This window comes from Cupressus sempervirens, chromosome 8 (genome assembly GCF_028749045.1).
Source record: "Cupressus sempervirens isolate cs-2001-9-10 chromosome 8, ASM2874904v1, whole genome shotgun sequence".
Lineage (NCBI taxonomy): Eukaryota > Viridiplantae > Streptophyta > Pinopsida > Cupressales > Cupressaceae > Cupressus > Cupressus sempervirens.
Window position 1 is genome coordinate 77,963,794 of NC_143125.1, and position 7,648 is coordinate 77,971,441.

The 7,648-nt window shown below is 33.5% G+C and overlaps 1 pseudogene; it reads right to left on the reverse strand.

The window, feature by feature from the left end:
• Positions 1–5,270: 5,270 nt before the first annotated feature.
• On the reverse strand, positions 5,271–6,204 carry LOC149541716 (T-complex protein 1 subunit alpha pseudogene; annotated as a pseudogene).
• Positions 6,205–7,648: the final 1,444 nt, after the last annotated feature.

The window sequence follows — 7,648 nt, forward strand, 5'->3', positions numbered from 1 at the left end:
ACAATTTTTGAAGACATGCTAGTCTTCACATAATTGATAAGAAAATCATTGCCAAACTTCTCATCCTTGACAACCAATTTATCATCAATGTATTTGTAGGCTTCTCCCATTGTGAGTCTATATCCACTAATGATAGGAGTTGGGTGGATTTTATTCTAAACCATGTCATTTTCCATCTATGGGAAAACTGACCTAGACAACCAAATTTGGAATTTTGATATAGGGGTACTAAAAGTGCACTTACAACTAGCTCCGACTGGGGAATATGTACTACAAAGTGCATACATATTCAAGCATCTTTGGTTAAACAGGTGCCCTATCCATTGGGTTGTGGAGCCTAGACCAAAGAAAACACAAGAAGTTGCATACAGGGGGGGTAGAGGGGAGCAGGGCAACTTGAAACAAAGCAGGAGAAAACCTCAACTAACTAAGCAAGAAGAAGCTACACTAGACACACCAAAATTGGAAAGCAAAATTATTTACAAAAGGTGAGGAGACCTCACCAGCAGGACCGAAAGCAAGGAAAGATTCAAATGTAGCCATTCACAAGAAGAGAAAAATATGAACCTTTTCAGCACAGAGGAGAATGCTTCACCAGCTTGCAACAACATTGATATCCTCTGGCCAATCTGTGACTCCTGAATTTGAGTCCAAAAGCTATTTGTAACATAGTAACCCATAGAACTTTGCCAAATAGTCATGCCTCATCATAGACTTTTGATTTCTTTGTACTTTTTTGCACACTACCTTTCACATGTTCTATCATCTTATGTGAAGGAGAAAACAACCCACTGGATTCTGCAAACATCACTGCATCATACTTACATATGTTATCCTCAACCTTGTCACTTCTAACAAAGATATCAATATTCAAATCCAGACTGGTAGGATATTCAAACAATTCCAAGTTCACTGCTTGAAAACACTCACATCCATTTACTCCATTATAACTCTCATCAAAGATATCACCTTCCAACTTAGAATGAACATAATTAGAAAATTGAAAATCTTGTGAAAGTGAACTAGCATCATACCAATCATAGGCTTTATCATTAACAACTTCAGATTTCACAATGGGGTTGAAATTGAAGGTTTCTTCATTTGATACAGTGTGCATCTAGACTGAGACATCTTCTTCATTTGCTACAACAAGATGTTCATTTGAATTCACAATTTCAATATCTAGATTAATTATGGAAGAGGACTCATATATCATTGGCAACATAACTTGATCAAATTTTATTTCAAGATTAGAAAAATCTTCATTTATTTCTCCGTCTTGCTGTAGTACTTCATTTACATGTTCAAAACCTATTGTCGCATTGATTTCTTCAACATTATTTTCAATAAGCTGGATATCTTTTTCATCCACAAACAATTGATTAGCAACATCCAACATTGTATCATCTTCAAAACTAAATGTTTCAAGAATTTGATCTTTATCAGTCATAGTGAAAAAAGAATCATCACTATTACGTTCTTCCATAGCATCAAAAAGTCCATCAGCCTTAGAATAGTTTTTAGAAAAACACTTTGAAAAATTATCCACATTCTTTTCATCTGATTTACATCTTTCATCAGCACAAGGAAATGAAAACATAGATACATCTTCAATTTTGTTTACCTTTTCTTTTTTATCTTCAAAAATCTCTATAGGCTGAAAACATTCTTTTTGCTAATGACTCTCCCAGGGCAATTCATTACTCTTTTCATCCATCTTGTAAAAAGGTACTTGATTATATGAGGCTTGAGGTTTTTTTAAAATATCAAAACAATTATCTCCATTTATTTCTCTTTCAACTCTGCTTATCATCTCTTCAACCATATTTTTAGCTTTAGTAAAACATGACCTTACTTTCTTTTCAATATAAGACTCATCAAGAGAATTAATCATTACTTTTTCTTTAAAACAAATAGATTCTACAATGGGATCCTTGTTGATCAATCCTTTATCACTATAAGGAATACCTTCATTTGCTAACAGTTATATTTCTGGGAACCAAGATATCTCTTGTTTTTCAAGAATTGAACCATTGGTTGGCATGGAATCTTTGTTTTTCTCATTGATTATATCTTCTTCAAAAAAACTCTCTCTATCCTTAAGTGATTCAACTAAGCGAGATGATTGCTCATTGTGCCTATGAGTAGTATTATCTTCAATCATTGATTCCTCACTCATTTTAACAATCAATGCAATTTCTCTAGCTTTAATTTCATCATATGAAATCAAAACTGATTCTTTTGCTTTCAATTCAGGAAGTGATTTTAGATTCATACATGTTGATTCTTGAGAGAAACTTAAATCCTCCATAATTGCATCTAAAATATTGATGGTGTGTTCTTGATATTTAGGTTCAGACATAGGTAGAGTATTTTCCAAACTCTTCTCATTATATTCATCCTTAGGAAAGAAAATCTTCTTTTCAACCTCAAATGAAGAATCTAATGGTGCAATTAATGATTCCAAAGGAAATACTGTTGAGTAACAAGGAACACAAATAACCTTTTCTTCATCTTGTGATGGTTTAGCTAGAAATGCTTTGCATGCTAATTAGATTCTTCATGTTGATGGCTCATCCATGGTAATTTTGAGGATGAAGAAAATTTAGGTTCTCTCAAAGCAGGGAAGATGGGAGAAGACAAAGCATCCTTTTTAGAACTCGCATCAGTGCTTTTCTGTATGAAATCCTGGAGAACATAGAATCTCTCTTCAATCAGCTTCCACGATTCTCTGGACTGATGCTATTGAGCTATACTCAAGTTGTTTCTTGTGGCATAGCTGACACTCTCCTTAAATTTACTCCAGAGTTGTTGAAGCATAGTATCATCATCAATCACAATCTCTTCAACAGATGGCCAAAGTCTCTTTTTATATTTTAAATCATTTCTCAGAGGAATCTGACCTTGATACATTTCCTAAGATTATTTGTACAATAGATTAACAAAATTCTAAATCAAATTTATGGAAAGATAATGATGTTACCTTAATCATGAGCAACCAATTTTCCAGAAAGTTCTCCAAAAATTTGTTCTAATAGGCATGATCTTTTTTTACAATGGAGTTGCCAATCTCTGAGTAGCAGAGAAAATGAATATTGTAGCTTGAAAAACCAAAGTATTCTTCCTCTTAGTCACCAAAAACATGAGTTGGGAACCTGAATGATAAGAACTTTCAAAGCTTTCAAAATCTAATATAAAATAGGTTCTTTTAAAGACATAGAGTCACCAATTTGAAGCCGAGATAAAAATAAAAAACTAAAAACAAATCTCTAGCACTGATCTTCTTGTCCAACTCCCCAACAAAGTTGCAAAAAATATATTGGTAAATAGATTGTCCTTCTTCTTTATCTCTTTTTATGTGCCCAAAATTATAATGAGGAACAACTTTACACAAGAGTTGGGAAACCATTTCTAAGGATATCTAGTTTCCCTCTAAATTGAGGTATAGCTCCCTACGTAAATGATATTCAATGAATTATGTTTTATCTCTAATTCCTACTGTAGGGTATGTTCTTAACTAGAGAACAACAGAGGAAAAACCAAGCTAATCCTATCAAGGACTAACTTGGGAAGATTTAGATTCTAATCCTATCTAATCTTAGGAACTCACACATCCTATGACTTCCCAACATTGGTGATGCAAGAATCCTATTTGTTATGCAAATGCAATGACATGAGATGAAAAATGAAGATTGAACATTCAAACCTTTGCAATAGGATCAGTTGATAGTACTCTGATCTATCTCCCAATCACCATTTGACCAAGAATACAAGAAAGTGCTCAAAACTGATCATAACAATACTCTGATTGAAAGTAATCAGAAAAGTGCTGCCCAAATACTCTGATTTATAACAAAACTCTTCCTTATTTTAAATGCACAAACACAATACTTTGATCATATTTTCTTGGAAACTATAGCCAAATCTATTACAAAAATTGAACATTATTCTTAATACATGAATGAAAATATGAAAATAAAACATGCTCTCTCCTCCACTCTAGCTCTCTGACTGTATGCAGAAAAGGGAAGCACAGGGATAATAAAGAATTGACACCAAGTATGATTGTCTCTACAACCTCTCTTTATGCCAACAATTTTTTGACCTCCTATATGCAATGAAATAAAATATCTAAACTAAAATGCCCTCTCCTCTGCTCCAGCTCTTTGACTGTATGCATCCAAGAAGAAGAACCTGGCATAGGAAAAGATTTGCAATAAATAATCTCCTTTAGGCCCTATTTGGTTTCCCTTAGATGACTTTTTAGTTCTCGCATGATGACCTTTGGTTTCATGATTGCTTCTTTCTAATTCCCCTTTTCCTATTTGTCTTTTCAGATTCTCCATTTATCTTGATCGATCATGTGTTCTCAGCTACTGAAATTGGAACCTTTCAAATTCTAAAAGAAATATCATTTAAATGAAATTTCTTTTAAAACATAATAATGGTTTTTCCTTCTCTTAAACCTACAATAGTACTAATATTCATGTCTATGGGTACAGTATGAAGGTTAAATAACCAACTAGCCAGGTACATTAAAACATATCTATCTTAGATCAATGTTTGTTCTATGAAGATTGTCATCAGCACTAAGACATAGGTTGAATGATAAAATTTGTCCCAGTGATGATCTTCAATTTAATTTGTTACTACAAGATATAATGTCCAGGCATTGATGTTTGTAATTTATGTTTATTCATTGGATAATTTATATGCCTGACGTTGATTTCGCTGACTCTAACATATATGTCACCACTATATGTTCTAAATTAATGTTTACATGTTAACTACTTTAGGATAACTTAATATTGTATGCTATCACGTAGCTATAAGAATATCTCACGATGGAGTCTCCTGCTCGATCCTTATGCAACATGCTTCTCAAGTCTTATTGTTTTATTATAATAACTTCATCCAAGAGAATGTTATGCTTAAAATTCCTTGACTGAGGCACTTGGATGCCCTATTTGGATGGTTTTCATGGCTAGTAACCAATACAGTGGACATTCATATATCTGCATTAAGTGACAACAGCCCTAGAACTTATTCATTTTTGATTGCCCTAGCTTCGAATCCACCATCTAGTTATTTTTGCAATGAAATGTTGTCCATGGTCCATCATCTGCTTGTGGAGTAGATGCCACATTGTTGAGAGGTGTGGGATCTTCGATTCTCAAGAAGTTGAAAATCTTAGTTATTGGATCAATCTTAGGATTACTAGTAACATAACTCTTCACATCTCCAATAATAGATGCATCACCAATTACAACCTATATGATTTTGACTTTGCTCATCACTAGCTCAAGAACACTTGCTTCGAGATTATTTCTCACTTGCCCTTTTATGAGATTTAGTTCCATGTTTGAAAGATGTTGTTTCTCATACTTTGTTTGAGCACTACGATGGTAGGCATGAAGTTTTGCAACAAGCTCTATATCATCTTTTGCAACGTTGACTACAAGAACCTTTGGTATGATTAAAAAAAAATTCTACAAACTCTGCCATAACAAGTTATTTTCGAGAACTCAAGGTAGTTGCCAAAATCTCCAAGTATACAGATAAAGATGCTTCAACAGCATCACCACCAGCAACTTACAATGTTAGACTCCATTTCATCTAGCATTTCATTTCATCCAACATATAATCATTAGCTCCTCTTAGAATTATGGAAAGCGCCTTGGACTCTTTGGCCCCTTAATTAAGATTGCATCATCATCAGTAATGTGTTCTTCTACAAACTCATCTATAGAGCCAAGGAATGATAGATATATCTACTTCTCTCTCACGAATCCTATCAAGCTACCTTAGATTAGCAACAAGAACTTGCACTCCCATCTACATTTTTGTCTTTTGAGGATTGAAATCCAAACATGCAATTCTTGCTAGGGCCACTTTTGTAGGCATTCCTTGAGCTACCCGACCAGTTTTCAGGGCATAAATGTTTAATAGATAAATATATTTTGATCCTTGTCCACGTGCCTTCAAAATATTGATGCCCTTTATTAGATACTTCATTTCACCTTTGCTTCTAGGAGTTTTTATTTGTTGGACAGCTTCAACAACCATTTTTAAAAATAGGTCATTGTTAGTAGCTACAATTTTTGAAGCCATGCTAGTCTTTGCACATTTGATAAGAAAATCATTGCCAAACTTCTCATCCTTGACAACCAATTTATCATCAATGTATTTGCAGGCTTCCCTCATTGTGAGTCTATATCTACTGATGATAGGAGTTGGGTGGATTTTATTCTGAACCAAGTCATTTGCCATCTATGGGAAAATTGACCTAGACAACCAAATTTGGAATTTTGATATAGGGGTAGTAAAAGTGCGCTTACAACTACCAAAAATGTAACAATGGATTTCCACTTAATTATTACCTCCAACTTAAGGAAATAGAAGCTTGAATCCCCTTACATGACCCAACCTCCTACCTTCCTTCCTACTTCATTCTCCCCTACACCTCTCCCATTATCCCACCCATGATTGTCCACTCCACCCAATTTCCAAAATCCTATCCCCTAGTTTGGAAATAAATTATTTCTTCTAGGTTGAAGTAGAGCTGAAGAACCTATGGATAGATATGAAGAAGTAGTTCAAGGACAAAATGATCAAGGTCAAGACCCATTTCATGAGCTTGGGTGATTTTTGGGTCAAGGTTATGCATGCTTCTTCTAATACACTCCAACTCCTGCAATAGAATAACAAGAAGGGGACCATAAATATGACGATGATGTAGCAAAGTTGTAGTAGTTCTTGTTCGATGACTAGATGGATGTGCTACTTTCAAAGCTCATCCCAGAGGAGAAAAATGATTAAGGATTTATCCTCTTTATATGTCTTGATTTTTATTTCTTTTATGTTTTACTTTTATTTAGGCTCTTATACCATGTGTTGTTGGCTTTGACATAATCTTATTATGAATTTAATGACTATAATGATGGACCTTCCTAATACTATGTTTATATTAGCTCTTAGTTTAGTGTGGATGTGTAATGCTCCCAATAAGGAACCCAAAGAAATTAAGAGAATAACTTCCTATACATTCTAGTATGCATTTTTTAAAACAATAGGTTTTCTTATATTGTAACTTAAAGAAAGAATAAACTTTAAAATAACATATATTAAATACAGTGTTGATAATTTTAAGAGAAAGATACCATAGATTTATGAGATAGTTGAACTCAGAACAAAACATATTTTGAATTTTATTTCCGCAAAAGTCTTAATATAATGTTACAAATTTGATAACCACTTTCACAAAGACAATTTTAACCTTTTTGAGGAAATCTTAATTTACAAACTCTCATCTCTATCTACCCAACCCTAATACAAATTTTTCTCCCTCCCCCTTTTTTAATATTATAAACCAATTTGCATCAGTTAACATTTCATCTATTAAATTAAATTATACATTTTTAGCTAGTAACAAACACACCAAAAAAATTCTTCAACATTTTCCAAGCATCCTTTCTTGTAAGAGTTCCAATGCTAAGCCATGAGCAAGACTCATGTTTTACCACACAACCATGTGATCCCTAAGGAATTACCCCTTGAGGTAGGAGGAAAATTTATGAACCAATAGATCAAATGTATTCTAAATTTTCTACCCAAAATTAATTACAAGGTAATACAAAGCTACACAAGG